This window comes from Rhinolophus ferrumequinum, chromosome 21, assembly GCF_004115265.2.
Source record: "Rhinolophus ferrumequinum isolate MPI-CBG mRhiFer1 chromosome 21, mRhiFer1_v1.p, whole genome shotgun sequence".
Taxonomy (NCBI): Eukaryota; Metazoa; Chordata; class Mammalia; order Chiroptera; family Rhinolophidae; genus Rhinolophus; species Rhinolophus ferrumequinum.
This window is the reverse complement of record NC_046304.1, coordinates 458,780-477,251: the sequence shown is the minus strand read 5'-3', so window position 1 is coordinate 477,251 and position 18,472 is coordinate 458,780. Positions and strand designations below refer to the sequence as shown.

General features: G+C 46.7%; 1 pseudogene; it reads right to left on the bottom strand.

Annotated features, from left to right (window-relative positions):
- Nucleotides 1-246: 246 nt before the first annotated feature.
- LOC117012808 (ras-related protein Rab-11A-like) lies at nt 247-933 on the bottom strand (annotated as a pseudogene).
- Between the last annotated feature and the right edge of the window lie 17,539 nt (nt 934-18,472).

Genomic DNA, 18,472 nt, shown 5'->3' with positions numbered 1-18,472 from the left:
ATTGTGGCTTTAATTTACATTTCTCTGAAGACTAATGATATCGAGCATTTTTCATGTGCTTTTTTTTGCCACGTATATATCTTTTTTATTTAAACATCTGTCTAAATAATTTGCCTATTTTGCAAATTGCATTATTTGCCTTCTTACTATCAAGTTGTTTTTTTTAACCACAAGAATGACAAATACATTTAAATCTCAGACCTGGGAAATGGACTATACACAGCCTTCTGGGGAAAAGAGAAATGCCTATGTGCTGTGACAGCACTGGTCCTTTGGCTTGTTTTCATTGGTTGGTGGAACATGAACACACTGTTGCTTGGAGACATGTCATTTTCACTACTGTCTGACATTTGCTTCCGGGAAACAGTGTGATACATCTCTGACAGAATTGTCTGAAAAACAGCTTCTACATTTGCAGAGTCTAGAGCGGATATTTCAGTGAATGACAAACTATGTATTCTTTTCTGCAAAAGCTCTTGCTTCATCTGTAAGAGCTGCCCTGAGATGACGTAAATCACTCCTATTGCCCACAGGCATTCTAACAACGTTCCTATCAGCATGAGCTCTCAGTTCTTTCAGCCATGGTTCTACATTTTCATATGAAATCAGATGTTTAGCAATGTCCTAAACCAGTACGGCGCCTACAGCTCCACCACAGTATGCTGATGTTAAAGCTCAGTACCGTCCTTGCCCTGCCGTGTTCCTTATCTGTGCCTTTTTTGTTTTCCCATCAACCTGGATGCTTCTTGTTGCAAACTGTACTCCAGCGATGCTCTTGCTTTTGAGATTAAACGCATTTTGAGTAAATTGAGATAGGAGATTACTCTTTCCAACACCAGAATCTCCAATAAGGACAACTTTGAAGAGGTACTCACTCGTACTCTGCCCTGTGGGTGCCCAGTGGGAGAGAGGGGGCGGGAGCAGCGGTGGCATTGGTGAGACCTGGGGGCGGCGCTGCAGGGGTAATCCAAGTGCCCTTACTATCGATGTTTTGAGGTGAAATTCAAATAATGTATATTTAATCATTACCCATTTTAGACTGTACAATTCAGTAGCATCGTATGGTACTTTTACAATATTGTGCAACCAGCACCTTTGCTTAGTTTCAAGATATTTTAATCACCCCACAATGAAATACCATAACCATTAAGCAGTCCTCCTCCTAACTTCTAGCAACCACCAATCTGCTTTCTGTCTCTATGGATTTACTTATCCTGGATATTTAATATAAATAGAATCATACAATATATGGCTTTCTGTGTTTGGCTTCTTTCAGTAGCATAATGTTTCTGAGGTTCATCCATGTTGTAGCAAGTGTCCTAGTTCCTTTTTATGGATGATTAATATTCTATTGTATGTATAGACCACACATTGTTTATCTATTCATCTGTTGTGGGGACAGAGCCCCAAAAAGCAGTTTCCAGGCTCTCGGCCTCACATAGAAAGGTGCTGGCTCAGGTAGTAAATGGCCATCAACTGTGATCAAATGGCCAGCAGCTGTGGCTAGTTGGCCGTCAGCTGTAACCAGTGAGCCACTGGGCACTAATATAACTGCCGTGGCTAGGCTAGCAGAAAAAGGGGGGAGCTAGCAAGAAGATGGTGGCTGAGCCTGCAAGCGGCACAGTGAGGGGTGAGAATTGTGTGGCTCCTGGTTCCTGTGTCTCCAACCCAGCCGCCAGCGAGAGTATAGTGGTGTGACTCCCCTACCTATGGCTCCGTGGGTGTTCCTTTTTGGCCTCACCATGTCCTGCGTTCTTATGTGGGGAGTGGGACCAGAGACCCCGCGGGATGCCCTGCACGACACTTGGCGTAGTCGGCAGGATCCCCTGCACTACACATGGCGCAGCGAGCAGGGTACGGTGCCGGCCAAAGCTCCCCGAAGGGCAGTGGAGCAGTTTGTGCGTACGAACACTCAGTTGCAGGAAGACCAGGAGGAGCAGCTGCCTGAGAGCTGGAACCCCGTGGAGGGGTGGGAAGACGTGGACGGTTCCCCAACCAGCAAAGGCCGGAGAAAGCGAAGGTCGTTGCGGCCCTGTGGGCTGGAAAGTGCTTGCTGCGGCAGCCCGGATGCAGGACTTGTAGTCCCAGGAGGAATGGCTTGCTAAGTCCTCCGTGGGAGCTGACGGTGAGGTCAAGGTCATCCCTCACCCCCAGGACAGCCCTGGCAATGACTATGGACTATGGGGAATTGCCTTCCATCCCTAATTTAATGGACAGCTTGACTGTTTGGGAACATCCCACCATGTAGTGGAACTGGCGGATGTTTGCTTTTGTGTCTTGACCGGCCACCATTGAGAATATGTAAGCACCTTGACTGTGAGCCGCTGTTGTTCCAGCATGTACCCTGAGAGGCCCAGAGAGAGTGGCACTGCCCTGAGAGCCCTGGCTGTGTCCAGGAAGTCTGGCTGTGTCCAGAGAGAGTGGCAGTGCCCTGAGAGGCCCTCGTGTGCCCGGGGAGACTAGTGGTATCCTAAGAAGTCCAGGAAGTCTGGCTGTGCCCAGAAGTACTGGTGGTGCCCTGAGAAACCCTGGCTGTGCCCGGGGAGACTAGTGGTACCCTAAGAAGTCCAGGAAATCTGGCTGTGCCCAGAAGTACTGGTGGTGCCCTGAGAAACCCTGGCTGTGACCAAAGAGCTTGGCTGTGTCCAGGAAATAGCATTCACCTCCAGGCTCCTCGCACAGGGCCCCTCGCGGAAGACGCTTGTCGCGTAGATTGTGAGGCGAGACCCTGTAGGGGTGGAGTGTGGGGACAGAGCCCCAAAAAGCAGTTTCCAGGCTCTCGGCCTCACATAGAAAGGTGCTGGCTCAGGTAGTAAATGGCCGTCGACTGTGATCAAATGGCCATCAGCTGTGGCTAGTTGGCCATCAGCTGTAACCAGTGAGCCATTGGGCACTAATATAACTGCCGTGGCTAGGCTAGCAAAAAAGGGGGGGCTAGCAAGAAGATGGTGGCTGAGCCTGCAAGCGGCGCAGTGAGGGGTGAGAATTGTGTGGCTTCTGTTTCCTGTGTCTCCAACCCAGCCGCCAGCGAGAGTATAGTGGTGTGACTCCCCTAACCATGGCTCCGTGGGTGTTCATTTTTGGCCTCACCGTGTCCTGCATTCTTATGTGGGGAGTGGGACCAGAGACCCCGCCGGACGCCCCGCACGACATCTGTTGATGGACATTTGGGTGTTTTCCACCTTTGGTGACTGTGAGTATTGCTGCTGTTCACATTTCTTTACGAGTATTTGTTTGAACATCTGTTTTCAATTCTTTTGGGTCGATACTACCTAGGAGTGGGACTGATGAGTCATATGGTAACTCTGTTTAACTTTTTGAGGAACTGCCAAACAGTTTTTCAGAGTGGCTGCACCATTTTACATCTCCACCAGCAACGTATGAGGGTTCTGATTTCTCCACATCCTCCCAACACTTGTTATTTTCTGTTTGTTTTTCAAAAAATTACTTTTATTATGGCCAATCTAGTGGATGTGAAGTGAGCCTTAGTATTAGTATTAATTTTTAAAAGTGTTTTATATATTCTAGATACATCCTTTCTCAGATATACATATTGTGAATATTTTCTCTCAGTCTGTGTCTTTTGATAAGTCCGTTTTAAAATTTTTTTTAATGTATTTAATCTTTACGACGACTCTGCACTATTTTAGGAAAATGAGAGCACTTCATTTTGTTACACACCAGATTTAGAGCAACCTGCTTTATATAATATGTATGCGTGTGCCCGAAAAACGTGGCATATAAATTAAATCTGAAGGAGTTAGCCCTAGAGGGTGGACATTTGCATAATTATAATATCTAAGTGAGAAAGATCCAAGTGTGTATGAGCCATCCACGTGAATGCTGAGTCACATCTGTGTAAGGCGAACATGTGATGTCTGACTGCTGGTAATGCATGAATGTGTGTGCCGTGTACATGGGAAACCTCTGAGTGTGTGTGATGTCTGCATGTATACGGGGGATCTGAGGGTGTGTGTGACGTCTATGTGACATCAGAGTCCTTCATCAGAGACTGTAAAGGAATCAGACCAGCCAAGACCTCTTTCTTACTGAGCCCACAAGCATAACGTCCTATATGATTCTGCACATGCTGGCAGCCCTGTTGCCACTATATGGGTATAGCTTGCCTGAGAATAAAACTACTGAAAAAGAAGAAGGCAAAGGGATCTTCAAGATGGAGAAAGACAAAAACCACAAAACCCTGGGGATAGTTGAGCACAGGATCCATCTATACCTGAATCTTTACCTTGGGCTTTCAATTATATAAACCAATCAATACACACTCCTTTATTTTTAGCTGGCTTGACTAATACAAACACTTCTGATAGAATATGAATTGGGAAAAAGCTTCTTTCTGCTTGCTACCATCTCAACCAAACACAAAATATGAATGAGTGGCCAGAGTCTCAGCACCACCAGGTGGTGCTTCCCCGGGAAGGGCTTCTAGTGAAGGGGGAGAAGTTTCTGGCAGGATGGTGGCCAAGCGGCCCCCCTGCTGGGGCAGTGGAAGTGCAGGAAGGGGAGAGAGTCAGTGGGCCCCAAGATTCTAGTTCAGGATGCACCCCCCTTGAGCTCGTGAGGGAACAGGTGAGGAGGCAGGCACAGGCCCAGACTTTGGGGCTCAGAACAGGGAGGGACTTAGAGTACTGATCCAGAGAAATATGGTTAGGGGAGTGTTTGTCGTGACTCCAGGCTGAAGGCCTGGGAGATGACTGTTGTGGGGACAGAGCCCCAGAGAGCGGTTTCCAGGCTCTTGGCCTCACGTGGAAAGGTGCTAGCTCGGGTAGTAGATGGCCGTCAGCTGTGACTTGGCCGTCAGCTGTGACTAGTTGGCTGTCAGCTGTAACCCTTGAGCCATTGGCCACTAATATAACTGCCGCGGCTGTGTTGCGGAGTGGAGTCGAGCGGAGTCGAGAGAGTTGGTCGGTTGGCAGGAAAGCAAACAGCAGGTCGCACGTTGTGTGACTCCAGCCTCCAGTGAGACTATAGTGGTGTGACTCCCCTACCTATGGCTCCGTGGGTTTTCCTTTCTGGCCTAGCCACATCCTGCCTTCTTATGTGGGGAGTGGGAGCAGAGACCCTGCAGGCCACCCCACGTGACAAATGGCGCAGCGAACCGGGTATGGTGTTGGCCGAAACTCTCCGGAATGTACTGGAGCAGTTTATACGAATAAAAGCTCAGTTTTGTAAGCAGAGTATGGTGCCGGCCACAACCTACGGAAGCATGGTGGAGCGGTTTGTGCGTGTGAGAGGCTCAGCTTCGGGAGGCCCATGAGGACCGACACCGAGAGCAGGAGGCGCGGTCTGCCAGGGAGACTCAAGCCTCCAGCTGGCACACCACCCTCTTGGCCATGGACGGCGTTGCCTTCATTTTGGTGATCTGCTGTGGCCTTAGGCTTTGAGGATTGTGGACATTATACACCGAGGCCACCACCCACTCAGACACCTGGCGCGGCGAGCAGGATTCCGACCGGGTAGGAATGGAGTCTGACTCTGGGCAGGAGGACGTGTGACCCCACACAGTGTGTGGTGCCCGGTGGCCACTGTTCTCAGGAGTTGGACCCCCAAGGAGGGGTGGGAGGACATGGACGGCTCTCCGGCCAGCGTGGAGAGGGCCCTGCAGGCTCTGGCTGAGCAGTTGGCGGAGGAGGAGAAGGCTACAGCCGGCCGCGTGGGCTGGATGTTCCTCACGGCCTTGAGTGTCAACACAGAAAATGCGCTTAATGAAATGGCCCAGGTGCCAGACCAGGTGTCCCGGTTGGAGACACTGGAAGCTCGGGTCCGCCTGTTAGAAGAGGGGCCCCACAATGGAGACTCTGAGGCAGAGGCGGAGGAAGCGAGTGGAGACAATGTAGCTCCCAACCCTCAAGCCCGGCCAAGCTTGAAGCAAAGGGTAAAATGTGAGCAACCTTTGGGCCCCGGGGGCGTTGCTGCCGGCAACCCAGCTGTGACTGAGTTCACAACCTGCACCCCTTACACTCCCACTGAGCTGCAGGAGCTGGGGAGGCGGTACAGACAGAGCCCTGGAGAGCCAGTCTCGGCTTAGCTATTATGTTTATGGGATGAGGGAGCAGACAACATTCTCTGCTCCCCGGGTGAGATGGAAAAGCTAGCCTTCGTGACAGTGCATCCGTCCCTGCGACAAAGGTTACAGAACTGCCATAGGTTGGCCCACGACCAGGGCAACCACACTCTAATGGAGAGGCTCACTGCTGCGGTACGCACAGTATGGGGACAGGCTAGCGAGCTGCCAGACACTGTGAGTCAATGGCAGTCATATACGGAACTTACTCAAATCATCCGTGAAATGGGTATGAGACATGCTATGTTTGTTCACCCCTAATATGCAGGGGCCAGATGACGAGCTTTTTACAGCCAGCATGAGAGATCTGGTTTTGGATACTGCACCTGGAAGTGCTTTTGGATCCTTGGTTGCCATTCTTACGCCTTATGTGGGGCGACGGATCCATGAAGTTACAACTGCCATGGGCACCCTAGGGGATGTTGAAAGCCGGAGGCGAAGGAAGTTAAGACAGGAGGGACAGGAGGTCCACGCAGTTGAGACCTGGAAGCCCAAACCAAAGGTAAAGGGGCGAGGTCGTGGGCCTCAGAGAGTAACACGCGCACAGATGTGGTGTGATCTCGTGGCAGCAGGGGTTGATCGGGAAAAAACAGACCGACAACCCAATGCACTCCTGCTGGAACTTTGGAAACAGTTGCGTCCAGAACAACAATTCTGGAGAAGCCTAAAGGAGAAGTCTGGGAAAGCGCTACCCGTGTCCCTCCAGGACTTCATGCGGCTGCTTGAGGCCGACTCCTTTCAGCTTGAATAGCTGTGGGGCCAAAGTATCAAGTCAGAGGGGATGAGCAGAGACCGGAGGACCCACGTGGAACTGTCCATACATTGGTCCTCTTCTAATGTGCAGAGGGTTTTGGCCCTAGTTGACACTGGCGCAGACGGCAGTCTTGTTTATGGGAACCCAGAACTGTTCCCCGGATCAGGGGCATACAGTGGTCACTCTTACACGGCTGTGCGCCCTCTATTGTCACCCCCAAGTCATTGAAAGTGACAGGGGTACCCATTTTACGGGGCAAGAAGTGCAGCGCTGGGCTGCCAAGATGGATGTGCAATGGTTGTTTCATGCTCTGTATAACCCACAAGCAGCTGGCATGATTGAACGCTCTAATGGCCTTTTGAAGCAAGGTCTCCGGGTGTCAAAACACCCTCCCACGATGCGTGACTGGGCCTTGCGTCTATGGGAAGTCCTGAGAGTCCTGAATGAGAGACCACAGAAGGGAGGGCCCGCACCAGTAGAAGCTCTGCTACATCGAACGGCTGCGTCCATTCAGTTACAAGTTACCACCAGTGAGACTCTGTTAAAGCCAGGCTATGGCAGGAATGGAAACATTTTGCTGCCAGTACCCACATGCTTGAAAGCAGGGGAACGACAGCAATGGACTTGGCCCTGGCAGGTCAAAAGCCCCCACTGTCGGTGGTTGGGCCTGATAGCCCCATGGGGGGCCGGTTTGACTCATGATTTGCAAGTGACGCCAGGGGTGGTGGCTGAATGGCCACCACAAGTGACTGTAGTATACGGAGGTCCCCATACCGGGATGATTTTGCGGGGAACTTATGTGCTCTCACTATGGCCTATTATGGGGTCCCCTGTTCTGTTACATGTTGAAACTATGCAAGGGATCCCATATGCAAGCACTGCCATAAAGGTCTGGTACCACAAACCGGGAAAGGTGCCAGTGGCAGCAACCCTCCTTTCCCAGGACAAAAAGCTAGCATGTATCCTCCCAGATGGAAGGGATTTGCCGTTGTTGGTTCCTAAGACTACTGTTTCTTTTCGTCCATAGGTGCTTATAAGCTAATATGGCACAGGGACCCTCGCGGAAGATGCTTGTCATGTAGATTGTAAGGTGAGACCCTGTAGGGGTGGAGTATGGGGACAGAGCCCCAGAGAGCAGTTTCCAGGCTCTTGGCCTCAGGTGGAGGCGTGCTGGCTCGGGTAGTAGATGGCCGTCAGCTGTGACTAGTTAGCCATCAGCTGTAACTCTTGAGCCATTGGCCACTAATATAACTGCCGCGGCTGCGTTGGGGAGTCGAGGGGAGTCGGTCGGTTGGCAGAAAAGCGGACAGCAGGTCGCACGTCGTGTGAATCCAGCCTCCAGTGAGGCTATAGTGGTATGACTCCCCTACCTATGGCTCCGTGGGTGTTCCTTTTTGGCCTCACCATATCCTGTGTTCTTGTGTGGGGAGCGGGAGCAGAGACCCCACAGGCCGCCCCGCGTGACACTGCGTTTAACTGTGCGGGACCTGGTAGAGTTGAGTTGAGGGGTGGCTTATAGAGACTCATCATCCCTCAACTCTGAGCTTTCCAATAACGGAAACGAAAAGAAAAAAAGAACGTTTCTGGTGGGTGCTGAGAGTAAGGTAAATCAATCACACAGTTAGACTGTTAGTTTGCAGTTTGACTCATCGCATAGCTTGCTACCCAGCCACCTGCAATTAGACTTAGTTTGTTTGCAGTTTGATCCATCTTAATATTCAGCCATTTTTGCTTTGTTTCTCCCCTCACTGATTAAATTAAGAACTCTGTTTTGTTCCCTTTCTCAAGGCTACCCATACTTCCTTAATTAACAGAATCATAACCTGAAAAGAGCAATTTCTTTTTTCTTTTTTTTTTATTAGTGTCAGGTGTACAATACGATGTAATAGTTAGACATTTATACCCCTCACAAAGTGATAACCTCCCTCCCCCAATCTACTACCCCTCTGACGTCGTATATGGGAAAAGAGCAATTTCTTAATCCTCAGGCGCCTGGGCACTGGAATCCAATTTACATCCCTTGCGGTTTTTACTGGTGACGTACAGCCCCAGGTGGCAATGGCCAAAGCCCAGTCCAGAGTCCAGAGATAACATCATCTTCAAGCAGACCAGACCCCAGGAAACCATGTCAGCCCTCAAACCTTCCTGCCTGACTCCCCCTTTCCCATATGAAAACAAGCTAACCTGACGTGAGGTGCAGCTGTCTATCAGATTGCACTGGCAAACTCCTTTCTGCCAGTATTTCTCTTACCCCTCTGTCTCTGCAGCGTCCCTATCAGACTCTGCCCCCAGCGACCCCGTCTCCCCCCACCCACACACACACACACGGGTGTTTCTCTCCTTACCACCAGTGGCAGCCGCCATCTTTGGACACTGCCATGGACATTTTATCTCTGCCCTAACTTGAATAAACCATTTCTTTGCTCTGCCACTTTGTAGAGTCCTGTGTGAATGCTTTCACTTTCTGCCATTGACTACGGGATAAATCCACACCTAATACTGAGTAGCCCTGTGTCAGGTAACAGTGCTGAGGGAACAGCTGCAGAGAGTGGAATGTCAGCAAAAGGCTCAAAGTCCCAGATCTCAGCTGGGTGCTGTCAGCAGGAGGAGGCTGCCCCAGGGCCTGTGTGTAGGCTGTCTTGGCCTCACTGGGGCTTCCATGCCTGCCAGCCACCATAAATACATGGCAGCACTCCATCCTCTCAACAGTGCCATGAGGTTGGTGGCATTAGCCATTTACGATGAGGAAACTAAGGATCAGAGAGGAGAAGTGACTTCTAAGGCCTTATGGCTAAAAATAATAACAATAGTATGTAATAGTATCATCATATGTATAATGACAATGAATGTCATACATAGTGATAATATCATTTCTATATTTATAAAATGTATATTCTCTATTTATTAATAAAGCTCTCACTTACATAGGACAGCTTATTGGGTAGAAAGCAGGCATTTTGCTGACTACTTAGCTCATCTACCCCTTGGTCATCTCATGAGATAGGGGCTTTGTCATCCTGTGGTGTAGTCTGGCTCTCTATCTGGACCTGGTATGCACTAAGTCCTCAACCAATATTTGTTGAGCAAATGAATGGAGATGAAAAAAGTCAGCTAGCAAGGTGGCCAGGGTACCTACAGGCAGTTTGATGTAGACAAATAAGTTTAAAACCCCAGAAGAGAAGGAATTAAGAATTATAAATTGCTAGTTATAAAAACAGTCATGGGAATGTAAAGTACAGCATAGGGAATATAATCAATAATATTGTAATCACTATGTATGGCGTCAGATGGGAACTAGACTTATTGGTACTAGATCACTTTGTAAGTTATATAAATGTCTAATCACTATGTTGTACATCTGAAAGTAATATAATATTGTATGTCAACTGTGATTGAAAAATTTTAAAAAAAAAAGAATAATTTTGTCCTGGGGAAAAATAAGGACCTAAATTTTTTCTCCAATATAAGCAGTATACATGCTCAATTATATACATGTAACCTTCAAATTTCATCTTTAATTATTTTCTTGAACTAGTTTAACCATATAAATATGAGTCAGGCTCTGTAGTTTCTTGTCTTTTAAAAAAATGTTTAATTCATTATGCAAAATAAAGGTTTTCTTAACTGCCATTATTGGAACCTGAAGAATTTTACTGTACATTTGCAATTCTCAGAGGAAAATACGAAGAATGCAAAAGGTAAATGATTTTATAGACCTTCTTGATTAATATATATCAATATGAGAATATAATATGAATATGAATATATCTCTATGAATGTAAGAATGGTGCAGTCAGACCAATCAGTTTCCCTGACGTGTGTAGGACGTTGCTCTGATGAGACAACGAACATTTAAGTGAACGTGTATAAATCAGAGTCGGCTCAAGGCAGAAAGAAAACATACCCATTATTTTCTATGGGACTTTCCTGGGGAAGGAATTCTGTTTGATGAGCAGTAGGACACAAAACAACACAAAAGTGATGAGATAAAGATTGTTTTGTACGTGTGTGTATTTAACCAGCCTGAGTTGGAAATACTCTTAATGAGGATGTTCCTCAAAACAATGTACGTTGAGGTTCAAAATCTATTTCAAGATGTTTAATAGGATTGCATTTAATTTGTGCTACTTTACAACTGTTTAACACGAAAAAGAAAATCTGTTAACATCTGTTTGGCCAGCTACAAATTTCATTGTTTCCTATTGATTAAAGCAAAATTTACATGGTGAGATAAAAAAGCCCAGGAAACATTGACCATCTCTTGGCCATGTTAAAAAATGAATAGTGTCTGGGGCGGCGGGATGGCTCAGTTGGTTAGAGCGCGAGCTCTCAACAACAAGGTTGCTGGTTCCATTCCCGCATGAGATGGTGGGCTGTGCTCCCTGCAACTGGAGATTGAGAACGGCGACTGGACTTGGGGCTGGGCTGCGCCCTCCACAACTGGATTGAGGTCCAGCGACTTGGAGCTGATTGGCTCTGGAAAAACACACTACTCCCCAATTAAAAAAAAAAAGGATAGTGTCTGGTTTTGATGAGGATGACGAGAAAAGGGCACTCTTCACCTATCTGGTGAGAATGTAAATTGGTACAAAAATTTCTGGGAGACACAATTCCAAAAGGGCATATTCTTTGACCAAATAAGTTTACTTCTAGAAATTTAATGTGAGAAAATACTTGAGCAAAGGTGCAAAAACAGTTTGTGTAGAATAGTAAAAAGTGTCCAGAATTAGAGATTGGTTAAAGATGTCATGGTCCATACATATAACAATGGTTCACAATAAGTGTAGCTAATAGACAGTGATTGGAAAGTGTGTGCCTGGCAATAACTCACTTGGTCATCATGACAATCCTATCATTCTCATCGTATAGGTGAGGAAGCAGGTGGAGAGGAAAAGGAACTTGCTCGAGATCACATGGCTGCTGAGAAGAGGAGAAGTTGGGAGGCAGGCCATCTGGTTCCCAAGTCTGTACTCTTTAGTCCACGGCACACCTGATGACGACGTTGACCGAACTTCATTAACATGGAACTATGTCTGCAATAAATTAAGTTAAAAGGGGAAGTTAAAAAATATCAAGAGTGGTTATCTCCCCTTGGTGAGATAATGGCAAATATCTTTTTAATTTCTTCTCTTTGTTTGATTTTTTTTTTTACAACATGTAAATATTAATAATCACAAAAGACCATGAGACTCTTTTCATTTTGGGGGAAAATAGGAAAATGAGAAAATCTGGAGGATGAGGGGAAGGACTCAATGATGGAAACTTCCAAGGTTCCCTTGACTAGTGACCAGGCCCCGGCCTCTGCAGCCTCCCATGGCAAGACAAGCTGCCATCCTCCTTCACTTGGGGGAAAACAACCAGTCTTATTTATTCATTCCTGATGGCCAGATATGTGAGGGTGGACAGGCAGCTGCAAAACAGCTTCTTCTGGTGGCCTCTTACTCATGGACTCCACAGATAGCTCATTCCCCAGCCCCAACCCCCTTATGGCTGCTAACCTTAGCGCCCATTTTTTAGGTGAAAGATCTGTCCCAGGTCATCTCTTCAAAGAGGAGGCAGGATGCAGACCCTGGTCCTAATGACTGACAGTCAAGTCCCTGCATTTTCATTTTAACAATCTCTTGAAGGAGAAGTCTGTGTTTTCTGAGCACTTCCATAATATGCAAAGACTCGGCAAACCTGCAAATGGGCAAGGGATTATCCAGCTTAGTAATAGACTAACCAAAAACTGCATTGGAGTGGAACTAACCACAAGCTTTAAATCCTGGTCTGCTCCTTTCTTGCTCATTACCCATAGCTGTGTAACAAAACATCTCCAAACTCTGAGCCTTAAAACAAAAATCGGTTATTATCTCTCAATTTTCCGTGGTTTGACTGGGCTCAGGGTGGTTCTCACTTGGGGTCTCTCACCCAGATGCAGTCAGGTGGTGCCAGGGCTGCAGGCACTGGAGAGTAGCTGGAGAGTCCATCCTGGCTCACTCCCATGGCCTAAATTCCAAGGATAAAAAGAATGGGAGATGAGACAGCCTGAGATGGATTTCAAAAGAGTCTTTGGAGAATGGAAAGCAGATGGAGAAGTGGCATCTGATATAATGGAGTGTCATGCGGGGTGTCAGGCGGGGTCTCTGGTCCCACTCCCCACACAAGAACGCAGGATATGGCTAGGCCAAAAAGGAACACCCACGGAGCCATAGGTAGGGAAGTCATACCACTATGGTCTCACTGGAGGCTGGGTTTACACGACGTGCGACCTGCTGTCCACTTTGCAGCCAACCGACCGACTTTCCTCCACTCTCCTCAACTTCCCTCCGTAGCCGCAGCAGTTATATTAGTGGCCAATGGCTCAATGGCTACAGCTGACGGCCAACCAGCCACAGCTGATGGCTATCTACTACCCGAGCCAGCACCTTTCCACATGAGGCCGAGAGCCTGGAAACTGCTTTCTAGGGCTCTGTCCCCACATGGAGAAAAGGAAACTCTTGTGTTTCCCCGAAAATAAGACCTACCCCGAAAATAAGCCTCGGTTAAGATTGTCAGCCAGATGGACGCATTTAGTACATTATGACGATGTTCTAGAAGAAGATGACATGACTGTATTTGAATAAATGTAGATTGTTGTACATGAAAAAGTAAGACATCCCGTGAACTTATGCCCTAATGTGTCTTTTGTAGCAAAAATTAATATAAGACCTGCTCTTATGTTTGGGGAAATACGGTATAAGCTAAGTGCCTGCAGAGAGAGGAAGCTGATGAGAAACCAGCCCTTTTGCTGTAAAACCCTGGTAGTAGCGATTTGCAGGAGCTAGCTCATACTGGCTCATGAGAGCCAATTTATAACATTTCAGAAATATCGTCTCTGTGTGGTACAAACAGTATACAGGCATACGCTGGAGATATGGCAGGTTGGGTTCCAGACCACTGCAAGCAAGTGAATATCACAATAAAGTGAGTCACACAAATTGTTTAGTTTCCCAGGGCATGTAAAAGTTATGTTCACACTGTCCTGTAGTCAGTCTATTGAGTGTGCAAGAGCACTGTGTCTAAAAAACAATGTACATGCCTTAATTAAAATGCCATTTTAATTAAGGCTAAAAAATGCCAACTGTCATCTGAGGCTTCAGCAAGTCGTTATCTTTTTGTTCTTTTTTGCTGATGGAATGTCTTATCTCAGGGTTGATGGTTGCTGACTGATCAGGGTGGTGGCTGTGGCAACGTTTTAAAATAAGACAAGTCGGAAGTTTGCTGCATTGGTTGACTCTTCCTTTCACAAATGATTTCTCTGTAGCATGTGATGCTGTTTAATAGCATTTTACTCACAGTAAAACTTCTTTCAAAAATGGAGTTAATCCTCCCAAACCCTGCCGCTGCTTTATCAACTAAGTTTATGTGATATTCTAAATCCTTTGTTGTCATTTTAACAATCTTCACAGCACCTTCACCAGGAGTAAATTCCATCTTAAGAAACCACTTTCTTTGCTTATGCATAAAAGCAACTCCTCATCTGTTAAAGTTTTATCATGAGATTGCAGCAATTCGGTCACATCTTCAGGCTCCATTTCTAACTCTAGTTCTCTTGCTGTTTCCACCACATTTGCAGTTACTTCCTCCACTGAAGTCTTGAACCCCTCAAAGTCATCCATGAGGGCTGGAATCAACTTCTTTCAAACTCCTGTTAATGTTGCTATTTTGACCTCTTACCATGAATCACAAAATATTCTTAATGGCATCTAGAATGGTCAATCATTTCCAGAAGGGTTTCAATTTATTTTGTCCAGATCCATAGTGAAATCACTAACTATGGCAGCCATAGCCTTACAAAATGTATTTCTTAAATAATAAGACTTGAAAATCGAAATTACTCCTTGATCCATGGGCCGAATGTTGTGTTAGGCATGGAAACATTAATCTGCTGTACATCTCTATGTACAGCATCTCTATGTAGAGTTCTTGGGTGACCAGGTGCATTGTCAATGAGCAGTAATATTTCGAAAGGAATCTTATTCTGAGCAGCAAGCTTAAAATATTCAGAAAACCATGTTGTAAACAGATGTGCTGTCATCCAGGCTTTGTTGTTCCATTTATAGAACATAGGCAGAGTAGATTTAGCATAATTCTTAAGGACCCCAGGTTTTTGGAATGGTGAGTGAGTACTGGCTGCAACTTAAAGTCACCAGCTGCATGAGCCCCTAACAAGAGAGTCAGCCTGTCCTTTGAAGCTTTGAAGCCAGGCGTCGACTTCTCCTCTCTGGCTACGAAAGTCCTAGATGGCATCTTCTTCCAATATGAGGCTGTTTCATGTACACTGTGCATCTGTTGGTTACTGTAGCCACCTTCATTAATGATCTTAGCTAGGTCTCCTGGAGAACTTGCTGCAGCTTCGCCGTCAGCACTGGCTGCTTCACTTGCACTTTTGTGTTATGGAGACGCCTTCTTTCCTCAAACCTCATGAACCATCCTCTGCTAGCTTCCAACTTTTCTTCTGCAGCGTCCTCACCTCTCTCAGCCTTCACAGAATTGAAGAGAGTTAGGGCCTTGCTCTGGATTAGGTTTTGGCTCGTTTGATGTTCTATCCAGACCACTAAAACTTTCTCCATGTCAGCAATAAAGCTGTTTCACTTTCTTATCACATGTTCACTGGAATAGCAGTTTTAATTTCCTTCAAGAACATTTCCAACTTGGCGAACTATTTGGCGCAAGAGGCCTAGCTTTTGGCCTGTCTTGGCTTTAACACGTCTTCCTCACTAAACTTAATCATTTCTAGGTTTGGATTTAAAGTGAGAGACATGTGATTCTTCTTTCATTTGAACACTTAGAGGCTATTGTAGTGTTATTAATTAATTTAATTTCAATATTGTTGTGTCAGGGAATAGGAAGGCCCAAGGTAAGAGAAAGATTGGTTGGTCGGTGGAGCTGTCAGAACACACAAACATTTATCAGTTAGGTTTGCTGTCTTATATGGGTGTGGTTCATGGTGCCCCAAAACAATATAATAGTAATATCAAAGGTCACTGATCACAGATCACTCTAACAAATAATAATGAAAAAGTTAGAATTTATGAGAATTACCAAAATGTGGCACAGAGACATGCTGTGGGACATGCTGTTGCACACTTTGTTGGCACAGAGACATGCTGTTGGAAAAATGGCACAGATAGAATTTGCAGGGTTGCCACAAACCTTCAGTGTGTTAAAAAAACACAATATCCGTGAAGCACAGTAAAGTTAAACACAGTAAAATGAGGTATGCCTGAATAATTCTGTACTACTGCCCATTTCCTGTTCACCAAGGCGGGGGGTAATTCTGATGTCACTCATTTTACAGACATTTCTTGACTACCATACTTGTGCCAGGCAATGTGTTGGGTACTGGGAAACAGTGATCAGCAGAACAGATAGGGACCTGCCTACATGGGGGTATTTATAAAATAATCATCCAAATAAATACATAATTAGCATTAGCAATCATAAGCTTAATGAAGGAAAAGTACTTGAAATAGGGATTTTTTCGGGAGGTAGAGGAGTGGTTTAGGGAAGGCTGGAAAATGACAATTCAGCTGAGATGTAGTTTATTTATTTTTATTTTGTCAAGGAGGGCGCAGCTCACAGTGGCCCACGCGGGGACCAAACCCACAACTTTGGTTATTAGCACCACACTGTAACCAACTGAGCTAATTAGCCCCCTGAGAGGTAGTTCCATAGGAGTTAAGGAGGGAGAGGACTGCAGGAGGAAGTTCCTCTTCCTGGAGGCAGGAACAGCATGTGCAAAGGCTCTATAGTTCAGGGATGGAGGACCAGGCTGAGAAAGAACACTGAAAAGTAAGAAGGGGGAGAACATGCAGGCCTCTGGGAGTGATAGAAACCCAATGCACACTGGCTTCAGAAGATGGAAGGGAGAACTTTATTGGCTCCCATAATTGCGAACTCCAGAGACCTACGGACTTCAGATTCAGCTTAAACTCAACTGGGGCCCTTTATATTCCTCCCTCTATCTTCCTCTCTCAGCATCTCACAGCAACTGCAAGAGAACGGAGCCTCTAGCTCCACACTGCTAGAAATCGAGTTTCCTACCCTCCAGTTGGCTCCTTGAGGAGAATTCAGCGAGCTGAGAGGGATGAGCTCCTCTGATTGGTCAGATGAGGTCACATGCCTGCATGTGGCATGAAGGGTGGAGCCAATGCCAGCAAAAAAAGGGGAGGCAGGGTGGGTCCCGGTTTAGAAGAGTGTAGAAAGGAAATCAACCCAATAAGGTCTGCTGAGAGAGGATTCAGTTTTGTCACACGAATTTATCAGTGGGATCGTGGGCCTTGCTCTTTGCAAAAATGTGTTCCTGTAAAGCTGTCAGGCAAAGGAACTGTCTCAAATGACTGCATTATGAATTTATAATTCATAAATTGAGATGTTTGTATTCCTCTGTCATGCAGGTCTCAGCTCCTGCTCCCCACATAAGAACGCAGGACATGGTGAAGCCAAAAAGGAACACCCACAGAGCCATAGATAGGGGAGTCATACCACTATATTGTTGCTGGCGGCTGGGTTGGAGACACAGGAAGCAGGAGCCACACGATCCGCAACCTGCCGTCCACTTCTCTCTGTCAACCAACCTCACTTGCTAGCTGTAATCCGCCGTGCTAACTGCAATCCACTCCCGCCAGCCCAGCCACCAGCCTCCCGCTAGCCTCCATTTTCTGCCAGCGCAGCAACGGGAGCCACATACTAGTGGCCAATGGCTCCCTGGTTCCTGGTTACAGCTGACGGCCAACTAGCCACAGCTGATGGCCACCAATCAATCACAGTTGATGGCCATTTACTACCCGAGTGAGCACCTTTCCACGTGAGGGCGAGAGCCTGGAAACTGCACTCCTGGCTCTGTCCCCACATCCTCCATGGTAAAATAAGAGGTTGGCCTATGAGGACTGGCTACTTCTAGCTAGCTGCGCAACCACCAGTGAATTATTTCATGCCTCACTCTTGTGAAAAGTCTAAAACAGAGTTGGAGATGCGGTATAGAAGTTAATGAACTTAGTGCAGACATTAGTCTGGACTGAAATTCTTGTCCACTTTGTCATTGGGCAAATTATTTGACGTTGGTGTCTCATTTCCCACAACTACTAAAATGGAGATATAATACCTACCTACCTCATACTCTCGTTAGGTTAATAAATGATAAGCACGTAAGAGGACCTGGCCTGACACATGGTAAGTGCTACATACGTGTTTGCTATTGTTATGTTATAAATATAATAAAGGGTTGTGGGGACAGAGTCCCAGAGAGCAGTTTCCAGGCTCTCGGCCTCCCGTGGAAAGGTGCTGGCTCGGGTAGTAGATGGCCGTCAGCTGTGGCTGGTTGGCCATCAGCTGTAACCAGTTAGTCAATCAGCCACTGATATAACTGTGGCAGCTGCGCTGGTTGGTGAGTCAGTGAGTGGAGTCAGTTGGTTGGCAGGCAGAGAAGCGGACAGCAGGTTACAGGTCCTGTGACTCCAGCCTCTAGTGAGACTATAGTGGTATGACTCCCTTATCTATGGCTCCGTGGGTGTTCCTTTTTGGCCTCACCATATCCTGTGTTCTTATGTGGGGAGAGGGACCACAGACCCCGCAGGCTGCCTGGCACAACAAATAGCGCAGCGAGCAGGGTC